At 46.5% G+C, this 23518-nt stretch overlaps 1 pseudogene; it reads left to right on the plus strand.

Annotated features, from left to right (window-relative positions):
- The first annotated feature begins 19 nt into the window (after positions 1 to 19).
- The window catches only part of LOC121557054, a 52122-nt pseudogene continuing 28623 nt past the window's right edge, over positions 20 to 23518 (plus strand).

Here is a 23518-nt window from a genome sequence, read left to right on the forward strand (position 1 = left end):
GTATTGAGTGTTACACGTGGAAACTTACTTGAGGAAGTGACGTTCTTACCATAACAACGTGGTTTTCAAATTTGCACAGTGAGCTTCACATGAACTGTAAGTAGCTAATTTCAATGTATCATTGTTTGCTTGGTAGTCAGACACTAAACAGAAACGAGGCATGGGGCTAACTGTCATATAGAGCACTAGCTAAATGCATACCTAATTAGACAGCTACTAGCTAGCTAACAGTCAGTAGCTAAGTCAACGTTCGAAATGCAAGCATGAGGCAGTCTTAGCTAGCTACTTTAGTCTAGCAGGCTATACTCTACTTCACGATATAGCTATACATCTTGAGATGTACATATCGTGAAGTTGAGTTTAGTCAGCTAACTTTGGTCAGAGTTTGTTGCCAGTTGCCACAATACCACTTGTCGTGTTTACAGGTTTGATCGACACCTATATTCAACCTATTCAGTACCTCCTGTAACAATGACGCAGACAGACCCACATCAGGAGCAGCAACCAGAGTGCCTCTACCTGGAATTATCCTCCCAAAACGAGCAGCCCTCTGTTCCCCTACACACTTCCATCTCGCTCTTCCTCCTGTCCTACTGCCAGTGCACATCATTCAAAGTCTTCCTCGTCTCTGCCAAGCCTGACACTCACAGCTCACAATCCTGGAAGTCACAGGTTTGTCATTGTCTACAACGCAAAGCATATTGACAGTCATGACAGGCAAAGGTGTTGGGGAAAACTTTACTGAGTATGTTTCAGTCAACAACAGTACACACTATAGTGAAGGTGAATACATGTCAACATAAATATGTGTAACAACAATTTTGCTTTGACAGGTACCAGAGTCTTTAGCTGTCTCGATGGTCCATGTCGAGGACTTGCCTGTGTTGGTGAGGGGCTGCCGTCTCCCCGCGGTACTGGATGAGACTGGGAGGTACTGCAGGGCCGGGCTGGCTGTGGTGCTCAGGCATATTATAGATAGGACCTGTGAGGCAGACCCCAGTAGGAAGGATGCAGCATCACTTCTAGGGTTCAAGAAGACCTGTCTGAAGGCCTGCGCTGAGGTAAGGGGCAACACTAAATTATTATCATATGCATGCAGTGCCATTTAGCAAAACTATGAATGATTCTGTTTTAGTGTATGTATGACAGGAGTGTTTATTTTTATTTTTGGTATAGTTATATTCTCATACTTCCATAGGAGCTTTCCCATTGGAAAACCAAGTGAATCTTATATTCTCCCAAAGTGATTTTTTATGAGCTAGTGAATAAGATGGGATAAACTTGTCCGCTGTTTGTCTTGGACACACAGTACTGCTGTATAAAAATAAAACTCTACACCATTGACAAAAATATTAGTCATAATGAATGCCTGTTCCTCCTCTCCCCTTATAGGTGAGCCAGTGGACCAGGCTGTGTGAGCTCAGTATCCCTCGGCCGTGGAGGCCCACCTCGGCAGCCCACCAACCCATCCCTGCACCTCCCCTCTGCCCTCCTCAACCTTGAAAAGACACTAGGCGAGCCCGTCAAGGTGCATAACGATGACAAGATCCGCCGGCAGAAGCTCCAGCAGCAGAAGAAAAAGAACCAGAAGAAAACCTCTCAGGACCTCCAGGAGGACCAAGGGACAGACGTCACCCAGCCCCAGGATTCGCAGTCCGCCGACGGGCTAGGAACTCCGAGCAGCCCTGGCCAAGCTGTCCGTGCATAGTGGTGCAGTTCCGTCCACGACCACTAGGGAGAGCTCTGACATCAGGAAAGTGAAGACCACAGAGCTGCCTCCGCTGGAGCATGTGTTTGCTGAGGGGCTGTACTTCATTCTGACTGATGTGGTGTTGCTGCCGTGTATCCATCAATACCTGGTAAGGAAGGCCCTAGGAGATTATATGTTAGTTATACACTACCAGTCAAAAGTTTGGACACACCTACTCATTCAAGGATTTTTTCTTTATTTTTACAATTTTTTACATTGTAGAATAATAGTGAAGACATCACAACTATGAAATAACATATATGGAATCATGTAGTAACCAAATAAGTGTTAAACAAGTCAAAATATATTTTATATTTGAGATTTTTCAAAAAGCCACCCGTTGCCTTGATGAGAGCTTTGCACCTCTTGGCATTCTCTCAACCAGCTTCATGAGGTAGTCACCTGGAATGCATTTCAATTAACAGGTGTGCCTTCTTAAAAGTGAATTTGTGGAATTTCTTTCCTTCTTAATGCGTTTGAGACAATCAGTTGTGTTGTGACAAGGTAGGGGGTGGGGGTATACAGAAGATAGCCCTATTTGGTAAAAGACCAAGTCCATATTATGGCAAGAACAGTTCAAATAAGCAAAGAGAAATGACAGTCCATCATTACTTTAAGACATGAAGGTCAGTCAATAGGAACATTTCAATAAAGTCGCAAAAACCATCAAGCACTATGATGAAACTGGTTCTCATGATGACCACCACAGGAATGGAAGACCCAGAGTTACCTCTGCTGCTGAGGATAAGTTAATTAGTTACCAGCCTCAGAAATTGCAGCCCAAATAAATGCTTCACGGAGTTCAAGTCACAGACACATCTCAACATCAACTGTTCATAGGGGACTATGTGAATCAGGCCGTCATGGTCGAATTGCTGCAAAGAAACCACTAGTAAAGGACACCAATAAGAAGAGACCTGCTTGGGCCAAGAAACACGAGCAATGGACATTAGACCGGTGGAAATTTGTCCTTTGGTCTGGAGTCCAACTTGGAGATTTTTGGTTCAAACCGCTGTGTCTTTGTGAAACACGGTGTGGGTGAACGGATGATCTCCGCATGTGTAGTTCCCACCGAAAGCATGGAGGAGGAGATGTTATGGTGTGGGGGGTGCTTTGCTGGTGACACAGTCAGTGATGTATTTAGAATTCAAGGCACACTTAACCAGCATGGCTACTACAGCATTCTGCAGCGATACGCCATCCCATCTGATTTGGGCTTAGTGGGACTATCATTTGTTTTTCAACAAAACAATGACCCAACACAACTCCAGGCTGTGTAAGGGCTATTTGACCAAGAAGGAGAGTGATGGAGTGCTGAATCAGATGACCTGGCTCCACAATTCCCCCGACCTTAACCCAATTGAGATGGTTTGGGGATGAGTTGGACTGCAGAGTGAAGGAAAAGCAGCCAACAAGTGCTCAGCATATGTGGGAACTCCTTCAAGACTGTTGGAAAAGCATTCCAGGTGAACCTGGTTGAGAGAATGCCAAGAGTGGGCAAAGCTGTCATAGGGTGGCTATTTGAAGAATCTCAAATATATAATATATTTTGATTTGTTTAACACTTTTTTGGTTACTACATGATTCCATATGTGTTATTTCATATTTTGATGTCTTCACTATTATTCTACAATGTAGAAAATAGTACAAATAAAGAAAAACCCTTGAATGAGTAGGTGTGTCCGAACCTTTGACTGGTACTGTATATTTGAAGGGAAGTTATAGTCCAGAACTCTTAGCCTGAGTCCTAGATCGAGTTTGTGCTGTCTTTCCAACTTCATTGCTGTCACTGGCAAGACAGCACAAACAGATCTGGGATTCGGGCTACAGAATTCTTGCTTTAGGCTACAGAATTCTTGCATTATGCACTGATTTATATTCCATGGACCGAGCCTCCTTTCTGCTGGTCGCTAAATAAATTATGTAAACTACCAGCACTTCTCTTGCAATTGTGTTTCTGCAATCTTTCTGCAACTTCCATTTCCCAGGCCTGTCTAGTCTCCATGCTAGTTTTAGACAAGTGGTAGCTCTGAGTGTGTGGCACATTTTATTTCTAACAGTAGCATATTACCCTATTGTCCCGTCATCACCTGCTGCCTCATTTGGGTATTTACACACGTTGCCATGGCAACCACATTATGAAGGCCTTTGAAATGATGCATGACGCCCTGCTACATTGAATGTCTCTCAGGTGGTACCTGTACACCCAGAGAGGCTTTATACAGTGGAAACCAGGCAGAACAGTGCCTTCCTAAGACTGTCTCTTGGCACTGTGTGTGTGTTTGGCACAGTCTCCATTTTCAAAGGTGGTCCACCTGGCTATGGGTGATAACACCACAATGACAAATGGGTCCATTTAAATGTAGTTGGTTGAAATGCATTTCAATGAACCTGCTTTGGGATCATGTGTGGTTCGACGTGCTGATTTTGAAATAATGTAATTGTCACTGAGACAGATCGGAAATTAGGCTGTGATAAATTAGGCTGCGAGAGTGGTGTTGAAAGGGATGAGATTTGCTGCCGATCACTTATTGTAGTTTATCATCAAGTTAGTTTGTAAAAGAAAGTTATTTTCATTTGGAAAGTAGATGCAGCTTCATATCTGCACCAGTGATTTATAACCCATCTGCCCTCGCTGAATTCTCCTGGGAACTATTTACTTATCGATTTCTCATATTTAGTTTAGTGTTGTTTTGGTGGTTTGGGGGGTTTATGAGGTATTAGTTATCGATCTATTATGCTCGGAGCCAAAGCTGTCGACAGGGTCTCTCTCCCTCTTCTCTTCCCTCTCTCCTCCTGTTCTCATAGCTGTAGCCTGGGATTGGAATGAAGTGAAGTTCTCACAATGAGGCTCTTAGGGGTCAGCTGAGCTCCAGTGGTTTCCAGTTTCACACTCAGCCTAGCATGTCTCCTCTCCTCTGCCACACCGCCACCGCTGTCTATCCACAGATCCACAGGACAGAGAGCCAGAGAAAAGACCCATGGCTTTATCTACTGTCACCTCTTTCTCTTTCTACGCTCTGTCTGTTTCTCTCTCTCTCTCTCTCTCTCTCTCTCGGAAACACATACACACACGTTATGTTCTTCTATCCTCGTGGGAACCTAAAATTAATTTCCATTCAAAATCCTATTTTCCTAAACCTAACCCTTACCATAACACTAACCCCTAACCACTAGCCCCTTACCTAATTCTAACCCTAACCTTAATTGTAACCCTAAACCCTAAGCTTAAAATAGCCCTTGTCCTCATGGGCACGTGGGAAATGTCCCCAAGAGGAACTTTTAGGGATTTTAGGTCCCCACAAGGATAAAATAACTAACCCCCCCCACACACACCTCTATACAGCTGTCCATCTCTCTCTCGCTCTCTCTCCCCCTCCCCCAACCTGGCCTTTCTCAGTGCCGTCTTTCTATCTCCCTCCCTCTCCCTCCATCTCCAGAGAGGTGATGAGTGGAGGGGATCAGCCTGGTGGAACCTGGGCTCTTGGTTCAGTGGAGATGACACTTCTGATGAATCACTTAACTGACTCAGGCCCCCTGTCTTCCTTCCTCCTCCTCCTCCTATACCACAGAGCCCCCTCCAGAGCCACAACGCCAGCGCGCTGTCCCAGCTGCCTCTCCTGCTGCGCTGGTACCTCCAGGTCCAGGAAGTCCCCGGGGTCCCCAGGGCAGCCCAGGGTGGGATGGCTCTCTCCAACCCCCAAGGCCCCCACCACCGGCCCCCCAACCACAGCTGAGGCACAACAGCCCAGCCAAGCGAATCAGGAAAGCCTGGGGACGATCAAGGAGGTGCACTTCGTTGGAGGTCCCAGGCCCACAATGACTAAACTCAAAGTAATTGAATATTTTTTAATCAGTCTCCCCCTCCCTCTGTCTGTCTCTCTCTCTCTACCTCTCAACTCTTCCTCATTCATTCCCACTGTCTCTTTTGGGAAGATTAGATGAGGAGGCACATTGAACGTTTCAGTAAAGCTGTCACATGCTCTCTAGCAGCAGCGCCTTTCTCTCTCTTGAATGCCTCTAGGCACTTCACACGCGCACACACAACTGTCCCTTTATAGCACTCACTCTTCCTACTGTGTCCCTGAGCTGCAACGATAAAGGATTTATGCATTCCAATTGGTTGTGAAATTAGCCTGCTTCCTATAATTTAACGCTTTCTCACAGATAATTGCGTCCTTGCTGTTGCGTTCTTACTTTAACGCTTTGAACACACCAACTGTGTCATTGCGCAAAATAGTATGCAGCATCGTCTAGTTATGTGCGCAACAAAAGGTCAACATTCACCTTCTGCTACCATTTCTGTCAACCCGTTTACGCATATGTTCGATAAATCCAACGTATGCACCACACAGAAAGGCAAACGCAACGTTCCATTGGAAATGAATGTACTTCTGGTGTACCAAAATGCAAAGCCCTGTCGGTGTATTCGAAGCGTAAAGGCTGGTTTGCAGTTGGTTTATCGCTGTGACATCATTAACATTCTATTTTCGTCCCAACATCAAACTTGTCATTATGAAAAACTATAAATACAAAACGACAGCCTCTGCATGACATCAGCAGCTATATTTGAACACCAATAAACCCATCCGTTTAAAAAATAATTCAGTAAATGTCAACATAGCAAGTCAGGCAACTCAAAGCTACTTTCTAAACAATAGTTTGGTTCGTTGTTGGCTAAATTGCTAGCTGGCTAGCCAGTTCAAATAACGACCAGAGTATAGCTGACGACGTCTGAACTTTAGCTACTTTTTATTCATTGTTACAGGAAAACCCACCACAACAACGACCTCTGTAGCTCAATTGGTAGAGCATGGCGCTTGTAACGCCAGGGTAGTGGGTTCGATCTCCGGGACCACCCATACGTAAAAATGTATGCACACATGACTGTAAGTCGCTTTAGATAAAAGCGTCTGCTAAATGGCATATTATTATATTATTATTTACAAGGTAAAATAGTTTACGGTTGTGAGTGTGATAAATAAAAGTAGGTCATTCTGTCGGATAATTTTGAGAAGTCCTGCACCGTCTAGTCACAGATGGATTTGGATTTGTTGATGTAGCAGCTCAGTAACCACGACAACGGACGTTGTGACAGTCGAGATACATGAATTACAGAATTTATTTGCTGGTTTTCTTTTTTTTAATCTATACGTTCTAAATATTCATAGGTCTTTTTGAATTTTAAATCATGCTTATAAAAATTATAGACTTTAAATGTAATACTTTCCCTAGCATTCCTCGTGAATTGAATTGATTATAATATGGAGAACAGTTTAGGATAAGCAATTATTTTATCCTTTTTCAAACAGTATATATTATAGTGTTGAGAGAACCACAGGTAATCAAATTGAAGTCGAATATTTCACCCCATAAGCCACTTTCATATTTAGCCACCACTTTATAGAGTGCACATCTTTCACTTTTCCCCCAGAGTTTGATTTGAATAAAAACAATACAGTAGTACACACCCGCTAGCATAATTACTCCACACTCTCAATATAGCCTACAGCCTTTCAGGATGTAATTGCTAGCGCTGTTAGCACGGTTAGCGCTGGACTCCAAATGACTGCCTGGAACACGTTATTGAGTAGTGGTTTCAACGGGACATAAACAGACACAGCTGTCAAGGCAGGAAACTGATTCCTCAGCTGGCTCAAACCTTCCTAACCCTGAACACCCTCACGTTCTCTGGCACGGCTGGTCCCAAGTATAAATCAGAGATTTCCTGCTGGCCACACAGATATGATATCCAACAACGGCAGGAAGTGCATCAGCCAATCGTAAATGTTGATAACAAGTTGCCCTCTTAGAATGTGATATTCAACCCTGGTCGACTATGGAGTAGACACAGGTGCACACAGTTGGAACACTCACTGACATACGAGCACAGAGATATGAGCACCGACATACGAAACACACACACACACACACACACATATAAATATGCCGTTCTTCGCCTGCCCAGACGGATTGCGATGCTGGTTGGCTTTGTGTGTGTACATGCTGTTTGTGTGGTCGTCACCCGGCAGGACTGGAGTGCAGCGTTGTACGGTCTGGGTCTTGTGGAGCCAAGGGGCCTTGTGTGTGTATAGAGGCCAGCCCAGGGCACAGGGAGAGGCCTTGGTGGAGCCAAGGTGCCTGTGTGTGTGTGTATAGAGGCCAGCCCAGGGCACAGGGAGAGGCCTTGGTGGAGCCAAGGTGCCTGTGTGTGTGTGTATAGAGGCCAGCCCAGGGCACAGAGAGAGGCCTGGGTGGAGCCAAGGTGCCTGTGTGTGTATAGAGGCCAGTCCAGGGCACAGAGAGAGGCTGGGTGGAGCCAAGGGGCCTGTGTGTGTGTATAGAGGCAGCCCAGGGCACAGAGAGAGGCCTGGGTGGAGCCAAGGGGCCTGTGTGTGTATAGAGGCCAGCCCAGGGCACAGAGAGAGGCCTGGGTGGAGCCAAGGGGCCTGTGTGTGTATAGAGGCCAGCCCAGGGTACAGAGAGAGACCTGGGTGGAGCCAAGGGGCCTGTGTGTGTATAGAGGCCAGCCCAGGCACAGAGAGAGACCCACAAGAGAGGGAGAATGAGACAGAGGGCTAGGCTCCAACAGTGTGACATGCTATCCCTCACTGCAGCTTACCAAAGCCAGCACTACATCTCATCTGTCCACCACACCAACAATCTAAATCCAATTTTATTTTCCACATTACAGTGAAATGCTTACTTACAAGCCCTTGAAAACATAATAGCACAGTTGGTTAGGGGCTGTAAAACGGCAGCCTTCTCCTCCAGCGCCATTATCCAGGTATGTCTATAAGTTCCCTCCTACTGTGAAGCTGAATATATAATTTTATACAGAGCTGGCTCACCTTATCTTCCTATTCTCTCACTACCCCCCACCACCACCCCACACACACACACACACACACACACACACACACACACACACACACACTGTAGTGAGGGAGAAGATTGACACACACAGTGATGTCTGTCAGTCATAAAGCCTGTTTCCCAGCTCTCTGTGTGCCTGCCAGTCTTCCAAAGGCCTCTTGCCAGGTGCACTGAGAAATACGAGTGACAGGTTCCAAATGTATCTCTTCAGTATGTACCTACTGTCTCCTACGCTAGAGTGCACAAGCTTGGAACTGGTTCAAGAGGCCATTTTCTTTTTGTTACCCAACAACAACGAACAGAACGGAGCCTTCAAGGTCACGTTTATAGTTTAAAATGTTCCCTCTGATTGACTGCCAAGGAAGGTTAGGTCAAAGCTTTTGATTCCAATGAAGAATGTCCTTGGTGATCTAATATGCAGTTTTAGAAAAACAACTGCCCTTTTATGCCTGGAGAAAGAGAGCAGTGTTTTGTACTAATGAAAGATAAAAGGTAATTCTTAATAATGCTACTTCTTCTAATATCTTGCAAGCTTTTGATGAGGAATGTTCTTGGTGAAGTAAGCTTTTATAACACTTTTATCCAGTATCCAAAAGGACAGTGTGCAAAGATGAAATGTTTGTCCCTATCCACTGCTCATTACCTGTAATATGTAGTCTTCAATGGTCTTACAGGAGACTCCTACTTCCCTCTGGAGAACACCTGCATCCCCCTATGAGCCAGGTAACCAGGCCAACCAACCAGACTGTGTGTGTTCTCTACAGGGAGAGAACAGAGAGAACAAAGGATTGAAAAGAAGAAGCAGTCTTGTCCTCAGGTGGTTCTTCAGAGTGGAAACAGCGGTCAGGGTGGAGGAGCGGTCCCTACTCTCTGTAAACCGCTTCATTACTGCTTGTTGAGACCGGAAAGACCTTGGAGGCTCTGAGAGAGAAGTTTCTATGGTAACCTTGATGGTGTGTGTGTGTGTGTCCGCGTGTGTGTGTTCCCGCAGGAGAGTGGTATCGAGGCCGTCTTCTCCCCTCATCCTCGCCCCTCCTGGACCCTCCCTGGGACAGTTTACCGGAGGCCGTCAACCCCACTGAAGGTACTACCTCCATCCCTCTCTCCTCTCCTCCCTCCATCCTCTCCATCCCTCTCCTTTCTTCCCTCTCTCCTTTCATGTCTCCCTTCGTTCATCCACTCTCCTTCCCTCCCTTCATCCAATCACCCTTACTGAGCCAGAAAGCCATATCAAACACCATTGATATGTGTGGAGATCCCGGTACGCGCTGCATAAATGTTTGCATAAAATATCACTACTACTTTGGCTTGGTGAGTTTCATCGACGAAGTTGCCCCGTTCAAACCAAAACACACACAATCAGTTGATCTGTCTGTGACCGCCGAGCCTTTCGAGACGTAATGCGTTCTCCAAGGAGCGCACCCTAATGAATTCTAAAGCGGTACCTTGCTGTGATGTATTCTCCCAGTGTGGTTGGGGCTAAGTGAGAAACAGGCCTGTCACCGGGACACACTCCTCGACCGAGAGCAGTCGCCGGAACACAGTTGCCGTGGCAGCCGTGTTCTGACGGACGGGCGGTGGAAGCAGTGTTGATTGCAGTCCCAGGTGTCGTGAGTCGAGCAGAGAAATGAGTCTCTCTCCTTGGAGGGGGCGAGCGAGCACTTTCCTTATTAGTGTGATTATACCATGAGAAGGCCTAATAAATGAGACGGTGTGTGTGTGTGTGTGTGTGTGTGTGCGTCTTTATGAGGATGATAGATGCTAGTGTTATTCCAGCGCAGCGTGAAGGAGTTCCATTTAGGGCTGACCCCAATTAGTCGACTGGTCGATTGTTTGATCATTAGGCTGATAGTCGACCAACATTGTTTTATTTGAGCTGTGACAAATATATATATTTGTGCCCATCTCAGTGAACTAATCCATTGCGGAGGCCTAGACTAAAAGCCAATTTATGCTTGATTCGAAAATGTGGTAGGGGGCTCCATAAGGAGGGTGTGACGCAAGTGCGGCGCCTCAAGAGGCATGCAGAGGCCAAATCGAGCTCTGTACCGCATCTCCATGCACCTCCCATTTAGTGTATATCAATTCCCCATTACATATATCACCAGTTGTACGTTTACCGTTAATTCCTATAATTTCTCATCTACAATGTTTGTTACTTTGGTTACGGTCTTTATTTTAATGCATCCAATATTATTATTCCAGTCTTCCTGTTCTCATTGTCGGAGTGGACACATTGTTTGCCGAGTGCAACAACCTATGCTACACTTGTGAGAAACAAGTTTTGGTTTATTTAATTACATTGATGAGTTCTGTCAATTTAGTAATTGTCTTTTTGTTTGGAGCACTCCTGTCAATGTTGAGTAAGGACGCACACGCATCGAAGTAGGACTATAGGCTACCTGGCCATGCGCACAAATGTATGCATGTAAATGTGCCCATTTGGGGATCTGATAGTATTTCTGATTGGCTTAACGCACCACCACTAATGACCTGTGGAGCTTTATTTTTTACATCCATTGAGAATTACAATAGTTCCTCAATGTATTTGAAAAAATCTTTCCAGCTCTCTCCCTTTCGATAACCACTCAACGTGAAAGGGAAAATGTCATGCTCTGATCCAGTGGAAACGTCAGTAAAATAGGTTTCTTATCAGTGCGTGACTTGGACTGAAATAGGTTCGGTACTCATTTTGGGTGCTGGTACTGTTTTATATTTAGGTGCAGGAGCTCCACAATACTTTTGAGCTAATATTCTATAAGAGGAACAGGAGCTCAAGCAGTAGAACATTTGAGGTGCCGATACTCAGCTCTGGTGAGCTCCTGCCCAAGTCAAGCGCTGCTTCTTATCCCTTGCGCAAATAGCCTACAGCTGTGTCTGTCCCGGCGCTCGCTGGCGCAGGAAACTCTGAGGGCCCAGAATATTTTTATACAATGTTGCAAGTTCGCTAGTGCAAGCTTTGGGCCGGACCCAGTTAATAGTTGATACAATGTTTCAAGTTCGTTGCAGACAGGCCACATGTAGCCAATGTGGTTTATAGGATATTTATTTTTAATCAGGATATTTTCCACCTGCAGGCTGCAATGTTTTTATTTGTTGGCTTTATGCAGGCTATTTTTACATAATTGGCAATGGCAATAGAAGTAACTTTTTTAGGTTTGTATCATTTTCATTTAGATTTGGATAGAATTTTGGTTAACCACATGACAATGATTTTGAGATATTAAGACGTTATTATAAATGAAATGAAACTGTTTCACGAAAAGGTGCATATGAAAACCATGACTGGCACACAGATCGGTAGAAATGGTTAGATAAATTGGCATTCCACATGAGAAAGGTTGCGACTCCTGTAGCCTATTACCGGCAACTTCAGGAGAGTACTGGCAGAATCTGCGAAAGCCAGCAGGAGCGGGAGGAGAATAGTTGGATCAGGTAAAGTTTTTTTTCTTCTGGTCATCTAGATCACTGGCGCCCTCTTGAGGCATCAAACCGTAATCTTAAGCATCAGACAAGCTCAATGCACATAGTAGATTTTATTAAAACACATAAGGTGTGTCCAGTGGCGATTTTAGCATGTACATCTTTTTTTTTTTTTATGCATGCCAGCAATGCCACAACACAAAAAAATACATTAATTGCACTATAACGGTGTCCACAAACTGTTAGGGCCTACATAAAGCTGTCCCAACAGCAGAGCTTTCTTTTCAGCACCATGTAGTGAATCCTTACCACTGCTACACCTGACTATCAGCGGAGCTTTGTCGGGCAGCGAAAAACATAGCTGAAATGGCTGACTTGCTTAAACAGATGTAGTAGAGCATGGTGCTTGCAAGCAGGGTTGTGGGGTGCCCAGGGGTGGTAGAAATAACTGAAGTTCTGGATAAGAGCGAAGCAAATGACTAAAATGTAAATGTAAAAATGATTCTACTGACAATTGAGATGTAAAAACTATGGCATAATGGGGAGATCGAGCGGATAAGAGGAATCCGTAACTTGGATTAAGACATTAATGAGCGGAGCTAGGAGGACGTAGTCAATATAACAATTTGTTAGCACTTTTTAAATGTACATCGAGGAATTCAGAACATGGGCCGCTCTTACAGTATTCTCCTGTGCACCAAGTCAGAACTGTAGGATAATTAAAGGATATAAGAGACAATAAAATATTTAAAATTAATGATTAATTTCCTAAAACAGTATAGCTACATGTGCACACCAATAGCTGAGAGAGAGGGTTGTAACGCAAGGAGTGGGTGATCGACCACCCATACACAAAAAAATAATGTATGCACGCATGACGTAAGTGGGAAAAAGCGCTAAATGGATATTATATATATATTATATAAATTATGAGGGGGAAAGTTACCAAATGATTAGGGTGAGGACATGGGCTACTAACAGCTTATTACACTTAGTATTAATTCTTAGTTACAGTATACATATCTCCCTGGCATATTAAGCCATTTTTGGACTACCTTGTTGTGCTATGCTCACTTGAACAGGAAGGTGGGGAGGTCCTTTTTGTGGGCTGTAGAAAGAAGTCCGAAATCCCGACTTGGAATTCATAGTTGGATGACCGCTAAAATTATTTTCCATATTTTCCCAGTGGACTAGTATGAGTTCCCAGTTGTTGAACTCATAAGTCTGAGATTTCAGTAGATTTCAGTTGTTTTGAACAGGAGTATGGATTGACAGATGGCCAATGTATTCAAACTTTTCTGCCCCTGGCGAAACCCCCTTTTCGGATAATTGTAGTCACGATGTGTCTCATCGGTGCAACTCACCAATGGACTCGGGGAAGGTCGCACTGCTTCTTGACACACTGCTTTAACCCAGAAGCCAGCGCCCCAATGTGTGGAGGAAACACTGTAGAAATGACGACCAAAGACCGCTTGCAGTTGCCCGGCCCGCCACAAGGAGTCGCTAGAGCACAATGAGACAAGGACATCCCCGCCAGCCAAACCCCCCCCTAACCCGGACAAAGCAAAAAAAGAGACCATGTTTGTATGCAGCTTTATTAATTTTACATGTTTTCAAACTGATATGTGACACGTATTAATGCCAAAATAACATGCAAAACAGGCAACAACAACTTATTTTAGTAAACAAGTTGCCTGAATGAGTAGGGGAGGAATGTTATATAAGGAGAAATAACATTAAAACATTTCTAGCAATCGATTGGTTGAAAGAACAAACGATTTTGGCGACCAATTATTTTTAGTTGTAGCAGTTCATTATTGTGTGTGTGCACATTCACATGTGTGTGACGTTAAGGCTCATCTTAACGGGATTAAAGCAGCTGGAGTACATCGAGGTCATTATAGAGGAATGTGTATGCTACAGATAGGAGATCACACACACACACACCAGTGGGAGTTAGTGAGTCAACAGTGGGTAATAGAGTGAGGAAATGTATCCCACCCACACTGAACTCATTTCAGTGTCCTTTACTTTAAAGGAAGGGAGGACAGAAGCAACTCAAACTATTGAGATGCCCCCAAACTGTTGTCTGTGATAAAATGGGAGGATTGTTTTAGCTTGTTCCTGTGCTTTTGTCTAACATAATTTTGGATTCAAACAAGGACATTGTGTGGGAGTGAATGTACATGTCGCTTGGTACTGTTGTCTGTTATAAGAATTGTCCTTCCTTTTTATTAGTTATGTGGTGGGTTCGGCCAGTGGGTGGATACGGGAGGTATTCCAACACCCCCTCCGTATCCCTCCAATGAATTCAGCTGACAAAACAGTTATTCAGAAGTAGTTTAACACAGAAACTTGAAATAATGGTCTGGATGATTTCGCATTGTAGTTACTCCAACCTTGATGTGCAGACATTGGCAATATTCCACTTGTCCCTTTCCTTTCTAGTCATTTATTCCTTATCACACCGACATACTGTTCTTTATATAACTCCAGTCAGACATTTGCTAAAACTGACACTCAAGCACTCTCTCTCTCTCTCTCTCCTCCCCCCCTTATATTTATATATAATATGTGCATGCATGCTCCTATACACTGCTAAACAGAGCTAAGTAGTGTGGGCAGTGTGAGTGAGTGGGTGAAAGAGAAACCTGATGTGTGGATAGTTGATGAACAGAGTAAAGAGATCAGTGTGACGTGCTGCGGCGTAGTGTAGGTAGGTAGAATGCCCCGTCTTCTGAGTAGGTAATTAGTTAGAGTGGAGACAAGAGACAGATAATTTCTCATGGACCTGTAGTGACTGGGCCTTTAACATCTTTCAGCACCTCACTCCACACACACACACACACACACACACACACACTTCCCCTTCCACACACCCACGTTACAAGGAGAAACCAGGAAAATGAGGGGTGCATCACTGCAGCCATGCATGGAGGAACAGAGGAGGTGCCATCACTGCAGCAGGAGGAACAGAGGAGGCGGGCGGCAGGGGAGAGAGGGGGAGAGAGTACAGTGGGGGGAAAAAAGGAATCCCACTTAAAAAGATGAGAGAGGCCGTAATTTTCATCATAGGTAACGGTCAACTATGATAGACAAATTGAGAGAAAAAAATCCAGAAAATCACATTGTAGGATTTTTTTATGAATTTATTTGCAAATTATGGTGGAAAATAAGTATTTGGTCACCTATAAACAAGCGAAGATTTTGGTCTCACAGACCTGTAACAACTTCTTTTAAGAGGCTGCTCGTCCTCCACTAGTTACCTGTATTAATGGCACCTGTTTGAACGTTATCAGTATAAAAGACACCTGTCCACAACCTCAAACAGTCACACTCCAAACTCCACTATGAGCCAAGACCAAAGAGCTGTCAAAGGACACCAGAAACAAAATTGTAGACCTGCACCAGGCTGGGAAGACTGAATCTGCAATAGGTAAGGAGTTGGTTTGAAGAAATCAACTGTGGGAGCAATTATTAGGAAAGGAAGACATACAAGACCACTGATAATCTCCCTCATCTGGGGCTCCACGGAAGATCTCACCCCGTGGGGTAAAATGATCACAAGAACGGTGAGCAAAAATCCACCACACGGGGGGACCTAGTGAATGACCTGCAGAGAGCTGGGACCAAAGTAAAAAGTACATCAAACACAAGAGGGACAAATCTGCAGTGCCAGACGTGTCCCCTGCTTAAGCCAGTACATGTCAGGCCCGTCTGAAGTTTGCTAGAGTGATGATGATCCAGAAGAGAATTGGGAGAATGTCATATGGTCAGATGAAACCAAAATAGAAATTTTTGGTAAAAACTCAACTCTCGTGTTTGGAGGACAAAGAATGCTGAGTTGAATCAAAGAACACCATACCTACTGTGAAGCATGGGGGTGGAAACATCATGCTTTGGGGCTGTTTTTTCTGCAAAGGGATCAGGACGAGATCGTGTAAAGGAAAGAATGAATGGGGCATGTATCGTGGAGATTTGGAGGAAAACCCTTCATCAGCAAGGGCATTGAAGATGAAAGTGGCTGGGTCTTTCAGCATGACAATGATCCCAAACACACCGCCCGGGCAACGAAGGAGTGGCTTCGGAAGAAGATTTCAAGTCCTGGAGTGGCCTAGCCAGTCTCCAGATCTAACCCCATAGAAAATCTTTGGAGGGAGTTGAAAGTCTGTGTTGCCCAGCGACAGGCCCCAAAACATCACTGCTCTAGAGGAGATCTGCATGGAGGAATGGGCCAAAATACAGCAACAGTGTGGAAAACTGAGAAGACTTACAGAAAACGTTTGACCTGTGTCAGGTGCCAACAAAGGGTATATAACAAAGTATTGAGAAACTTTTGTTATGACCACATAATTTTCCACCATAATTTTCTAATAAATTCATTAAAAAATCCTAAATGTGAATTTTCTGGATTTTTTCCCCCATTTTGTCTGTCATAGTTGACGTGTACTATGATGAAAATTACAGGCCTCTCTATCTTTTTTTTAAGTGGGAGAACCTGCACACCATTGGTGGCTGATAAATATTTTTTTCCCCACTGGAGATGGAGGAACAGAGGAGGAGGCAGGGGACATATAGATGGGAGGGGAGAGAGGAAGGGAGGCAGGGGAGAGAGGGGGGAGAGATAGATGGAGAGAGGAGGAGGCAAGGGAGAGGGGGAGAGATAGATGGAGGGAGAGAGAGGAGGAGGCAGGGGGGAGAGGGGGAGATGGATGGAGGGAGAGAGGAAGAGAGGGAGGGGGAGAGATAGATGGAGGGAGAGAGGAAGGGAGGAGGGGGAGAGGGGGAGAGATAGATGGAGGGAGAGAGGAAGGGAGGTAGGGGGGAGAGGGGGAGAGGAAGAGATGGATGGAGGGAGAGGAATGGAGGTGGAGGGAGAGAGGAGGGGAGACAGGGGGGAGAGAGATGGAGGAAGAGAGGCAGGGGGGGAGAGGGGGAGAGATAGATGGAGGCAGGGGGAGAGAGATGGAGGGAGAGAGGAGGGGAGACGGGAGAGATGGATGGAGGAAGAGAGGCAGGGGGAGAGGGGGAGAGATAGATGGAGGGAGAGAGGAAGGGAGGGAGGGGAGATAGATGGAAAGAGAGAGAGGGGGAGGCAGGGGGAGAGAGATGGAGGAGGAGGCAGGGGGAGAGATAGATGGAGGGAGAGAGGAGGAGGCAGGGGAGAGATGGATGGAGGGAGAGAGGAAGGGAGGCAGGGGAGAGAGGGGAGAGGAGGAGGAGGGGAGAGGGGGAGAGAAGAGGAAGGGAGGATGGGGGAGAGATGGAGGGAGAGAGGAAGGGAGGCGGGGGAGAGATAGATGGAGGGGGAGAGAGAGGGGGGAGAGATGGAGGGAGGCATGGGAGAGGGGGAGAGGAGGAGGAGAGGGGGAGAGATGGAGGAGGGGGAGAGGAGGAGGCAGGGGAGAGGGGGGAGAGATGCAGGGGAGAGGAGGGGGGGGAGAGATTGATGGAGGGAGAGAGGAAGGGAGGAGGGGGGAGAGGGAGAGATAGATGGAGGGAGAGAGGAAGGGAGGAGGGGAGAGGGGGAGAGGGGAGGGAGAGAGGAGGAGGCAGGGGAGAGAGATGGGGGAGAGATGGATGGAGGGAGAGAGGAAGGGAGGCAGGGGGGGAGAGATGACGGGAGGTGGGGGAGAGAGGATAGATGGAGGGAGAGAGGAGGAGGCAGGGGAGAGGGAGGGAGAGATGGATGGAGGAAGGGAGGCAGGGGAGAGAGGGGGAGAGGAGGAGGCAGGGGAGAAGGAAGAGAGGGGGAGAGGAGGAGGCGAGGGGAGATGAGGAGGAGGGAGAGATGGATGGAGGGAGAGAGAGAGGAAGGGAGGAGGGGAGAGAGGAGGAGAGGGGGGAGAGATGGATGGAGGGAGAGAGGAAGGGAGGCAGGTGGGAGAGGGGGAGCGAGTATATGGAGGGGAGGAGAGGAAGGGAGGCAGGGGGAGAGAGGAGGAGGCAGGGGAGAGGGGGGAGAGATGGATGGAGGGAGAGAGGAAGGGAGGGAGGCAGGGGGAGAGAGGAGGAGGCAGGGGAGAGGGGGGGGTGGATGGAGGGGAGAGAGGCAGGGGAGAGGGGGAGAGGAGGAGGCAGGGGAGAGGGGGGAGAGATGGATGGAGGGAGAGGGGGGAGGCAGGGGCGAGAGGGGGAGGGAGGCGGGGGAGAGAGATGGATGGAGAGAGGAAGGGAGGCAGGGGGAGAGATGGAGGGAGAGAGGAAGGGGAGGAGGGGGAGAGATGGAGGGAGAGAGGAAGGGAGGAGGAGATAGATGGAGGGAGAGCGGAAGGGAGGAGGGGAGATAGATAGATGGAGGGAGAGAGGGAGGAGGAGAGAAGGAGGAGAGAGGAAGACAGGGGGAGAGATAGATGGAGGGAGAGAGGTAGGGAGGCATGGGGGGAGAGATAGATAGATGAAGGGAGGCAGGGGGGAGAGGGGGAGAGATAGATGGAGGGAGAGAGAGAAGGGAGGCAGGGGGGAGAGAGAAGATGGAGGGAGGGAGGCAGGGGGAGAGATGGATAGATGAAGGGAGGCAGGAGAGGGGGGAGAGATAGATGGAGGGAGAGAGGAAGGTAGGAGGGGGAGAGATAGATGGAGGGAGGGAGGCAGGGGGAGAGATGGATAGAGGGAGAGAGGAAGAGACACATAGCTGTCATACCTATAACATATTCATTAGGCGTCTAGTCTTGTTTTGGTACAAGGAGATTAACGAACAGAGTTTCATTACTGTGGATATTGTTGCCAAGGAGTTGTGTGGGGGTGTTGGCTTAGTGAAGGTGTAAGCGGAGGTGAAGTACCGATGTTAAATGTGGTGCGGTTTTTTGACAACAGCATGAACGTGTTTGCTATTTGAAATTGACATGGTGACCTCGGGTGACTTGTTTAAAATGACATTTTTGTATAATTGTAAAAAATTTGAGGAGACGTGGTATGGTATAGAACATTTTATGCATTTTATAGAACATTATAGAGATCATTTATGTGTCGTTCTGATATTTTAATTAGAAATTGTGGACCAATATTGCATTTTAAAAGTGATATTAAATGAAGTGCCCTTTAATATAGACCACATGGAAAAATTCAATCAATCTGATTTTTTATATGAATGAAGACTTTCTAAAGAGCTAAAATTCAGCATTTTGACATGTCCCTCTGTGACCCTCTCTGTGCCTTTAGGAAGATTGAACACTTAACCCCATAACATCTCCATGTTTTCACCATCATTGTAAAGCGAAGTTATTGTTGCTTTGACAGTATTTCTGAAGAGTGTTATTGTCCCCCCACAGCTGCATCAGTTGTTGGGGGACGACATGTTTACTGTTGCCTTGTTTGTTTCATGTGATTCAAAAAAAATTTAAACAAAAACTTTCCTCATTTTTAAGTAAATTCTGTTACGTGAACTGAACTCCTTTTTAAATACAACTATTCCCTGTTACTTTATTTGGCACCCTAATGGGCACATAATATAGTAATTTAATATAATTTAACCTCTTGACATGGGAAAACATGTTTTTTAATGAATTTTAACATGTTTTATGACAGAATGTTAAAATGAGGTGTGACACTACCCAAAGGGACTCCTATGTGGAACGACCTCATGTAGCAGTGAGCTGATGGCACTGTTTTTTAGACATAGGTTATATATAAACAGGCCCAAGTCTCTAACAGCTGTACCTGAGATGGGACAGTATTTGAAAGATTTTGGTGGAATATTGAGTCATCTCAGCAAAATGTACACATAGAAAAAAATGTTGTATTTGGAGTCAGATAGTGGAGAGCATGGGGACCAGTGTGGGTTCGCTTCCAGGGGCAGTAGAAAAGTATACACTCACTAACTGTAAGTGGGATAAGAGCGCAAAGAAAAATGTAAATTTGAGCGACAGAACAGTAGACTTGTCTTAGCCCACGCTTTTCATCCAGTCCAATACATGCTGAGAGAATATGTGAAGGGACCCGATGAGTAATCCCTCACATCTGGGATGACACCCGATAGCTTTTGTGATATAAGCTATAAGTAGTATAAGTATGTATAGGATGTTATGAGGAGTTGATAAGAGAATCAAGGATAGACCGGACAGAACTGAACTCTTGATTGGTGCAGTGGATGCTTGTGCGGATATTCCAAGGCAAATGAATATATATATCTGTTTTTGATCATAAAACTTAATAAATAAACAGTAGGAGTTAGTGGTTAGGTAGTAATGGGAATTTCGAAGGAAGAGTTGAAGGATATAGAATAAGTAATAGTTTTTTAAAGTCATATTTTTAGAATGGGCTGAGATGCTGTCAATTTTGAAGGAGATGTTAGCAGCAACTCACCAAAACACTATTTGTAGATGATGTCCCTTCTGTTAAGGTAAGATAACATACAATGTTATCGCTTGTTTTTACACAGACATTAAAACTTGTCAAGAGCCTTGGTGTTCAAAGTTCAGCCAATTATGTAGACACACACACACACACACACACACACACACACTTCTGCCATTATGCAGTATGCCTCGAAGGCTCAGCCAGGCTGGAGAGTAGAGAAGTCTGTCCGATCATCACAGCTCAGAGAGCTGTGCCTGAGGGCCCTGGGGTGAAGTCTGTCCCTCTGGGAGACGTTGTTGGGAATGTGGAATGACTCTGTCAGAAGGTGTGTGGGCCCGCACGCATGTCCGTGGGAGTGTGTATTGTTATTCTACCCGGGTGTGTATTGAGTTTGTGTGTGTGTGCATTGGTGCGCGTGGTGGTGTGATAATTAATATTTTGTTGTTTTGGGTGTGTGGCGGATGGGATGTGGGAGTTCTTGGTGGATGTGAGTGGCAAGGGTATGGAGAGAAGGAGGTAGAGGAGGAACTGGTGGCAGAAATGTGTGAAAGGTTCATCCAGGGTCCTGCCAAACCAGGGTCAGGGGTAAATGGGAAAGGTATTTTTTACATATTCAATTAATTAAACTAATTTTAACCCTTTAAATTGGTATTTAAAGATCCCAATACAATAAATTAGGCCTAGCAATAAAGGTAAGTTTGTTAGCCCAATTAGGGGGATAATTGGCACCTTTATTTCTGTGATTGGAGTTAAACACAACCGTTTGAGGGGGATTTCAACCAATTTCACTGTTTGCTGAAACCGTTTGAGGTTTGAGCCGACGGCTACATTTGAATGCAGCACTCACGGTGTGTGTTTTGGAATATCGGCTGTCCCCGCGAATGTATATCATGAATATATCCCTCCCAACTCCCAGTTTTGCTTTGCTCAATAATCACTGTTTCGCAGTGATGGAGGGGAAACCGCCTGGACAACTGGAGTGGACTTGTTTTCACTAGTTAGATGATGATTAATTAATTACTTGTTGAGAATATGAACTATGGGGTATACAAAGCTACTCCCCCCTAGAAAGGAAGCCAGGAAATATGCACCCTAGAGTGGTTTTGCCTAATGTCTGGAAAGGGATTATAGAAACGTATCTGTAAGAGAGCGAAATGTTGAAAGAAAACTATTTCAAAAATAGTCAGCACCCAAAAGTGGTTACAGGTATGATATTCCTTTTTGTGATAGAAATGTATCTGTAAGCTAAAGCATCATAAGCCTTATGCCATAAGCAATGTAATTGTAGATCACTTTGGAAAGAACTACAGTTTGTCTCTCATAGATGGGCGTATTCTGCTCATTACAGAAGGTCACACAGAAGGGTGGCCCCCCCCTCTTACCAAGACCCTCTCCTCTCTCCCTCACGCCAAGACCCTCTCTCTCCGCACGCCATGAACTCCCCCCTCACGCCCCAACACCCTCTCCCTCTCTCTCCTCACGCCAAGACCCCTCTCCCCCCCCCCCCTCACGCCAAGATCTTCTCCTCCTCACGCCATGAACCCCCTCTCCCTCATGCCAACACCCTCTCTCCTCTCTCCCCTACGCAAGACCCTCTCTCCTCACGCCAAGACCTCCTCTCCCACGCCAAGACCTCCTCCTCACGCCATGAACTCTCTCTCTCCTCACGCAACACCTCCTCTCCTCCCCCCCCTCACGCCAAGACTCCATCCCCCCCCTCCCCCCACGCCAACACCCCCCTCCCTCTTCTCCTCACGCCAAGACCTCTCTCCCCCTCCCTCACACCAAGACCTCTCTCTCCCCACGCCATGAACCTCTCTCTCCTCATGCCAACACCTCTCCCTCTCTCTCCCCCACGCCAAGACCTCTCCCCCCACGCCAAGACCCCCCTCCCCTCACGCCAACACCTCCTCTCCCCCCCCCCCTCACGCCAAGACCCCCCCCTCTCCTCACGCCAAGACCTCTCTCTCCCCACGCCATGAACTCTCTTCCTCACGCCAACACCCCTCTCCCCTCTCTCTCCTCACGCCAAGACATCCTCTCTCTCCTCACGCCAAGACCCTCTCTCCTCATGCCAAGGCCTCGCTCTCCTCACACCATGACCTCTCTCTCCTCACGCCAAGACTCTATCCTCACACCATGACCTCTCTCCCCCTCACACCATGACCTCTCTCTCCTCACACCATGACCTTCTCCTCACACCATGACCCCTACGCCAAGACCCCCCTCACGCCAAGACCTCTCCTCATGCCAAGGCCTCGCCTCCCCACCAACCTCTCCCCATGTCAAGACCTCTACGCCAAGACCTCCCCCCCTCTTCAGACCTGCCACTTGTCTCCGACCATGACAATCAAGCCCCTCTTTTAATGGTGGACACCACAGTGACTCAACTCTCTTTTTGAATGCAGAGGCCATATGCCATAAGCAATGCAATGCAGATCATTTTTTTAAAAAAAAACATGTTAAGATTTTAAAAGGATGTTATAATTGTGTGTCAGAATGTGTGAATAAATGCTGGTCATTCTGCTCATTACAGAAGGTCACACAGAAGGGTCTCTCTCTCCTCATACCAAGACCCCCCTAAGACCTCTCCCTCTCTCCCATACCAAGACCCTCTCCTCATACCAAGACCCCCCCCCCTCCCTCATACCAAGACCAACTCCCTCCTCATACAAGACCTCTCCCCCCCCCATACCAAGACCCCCTCCTCTCTCTCTCCTCATACCAAGACCTCTCTCTCCTCATACCAAGACCTCCCTCTCCTCCCTCCCCTCATACCAAGACCACTCCTCTCTCCTCATACCAAGACCCCATACCAAGACCCCTCCCTCTCTCCCCCCCCATACCAAGACCCCCCCCCCCCATACCAAGACCCCCCTCTCTCCTCAACCAAGACCCTCCCCCCCCATACCAAGACCTCTCTCTCCTCATACCAAGACCCTCCCCCTCCCCCCCCCTCATACCAGGACCCTCTCCTCATACCAAGACCTCCCTCCCCTTTTTTAAGACCTGTCACTTGTTTCACCATGACAATCAACCTCCATTTGAATGGGTGTGCCAGTGGATGACCACCACAGTGACTCAACTTCCTTTTGTAATGCAGAGGGGACCATGGTGGTAGCTCATAAAATGGGACGCCGGCCGCCCCACCGTAATCCTAGCTCACGTAAC

Source organism: Coregonus clupeaformis, unplaced genomic scaffold (assembly GCF_020615455.1).
Source record: "Coregonus clupeaformis isolate EN_2021a unplaced genomic scaffold, ASM2061545v1 scaf0034, whole genome shotgun sequence".
NCBI lineage: Eukaryota > Metazoa > Chordata > Actinopteri > Salmoniformes > Salmonidae > Coregonus > Coregonus clupeaformis.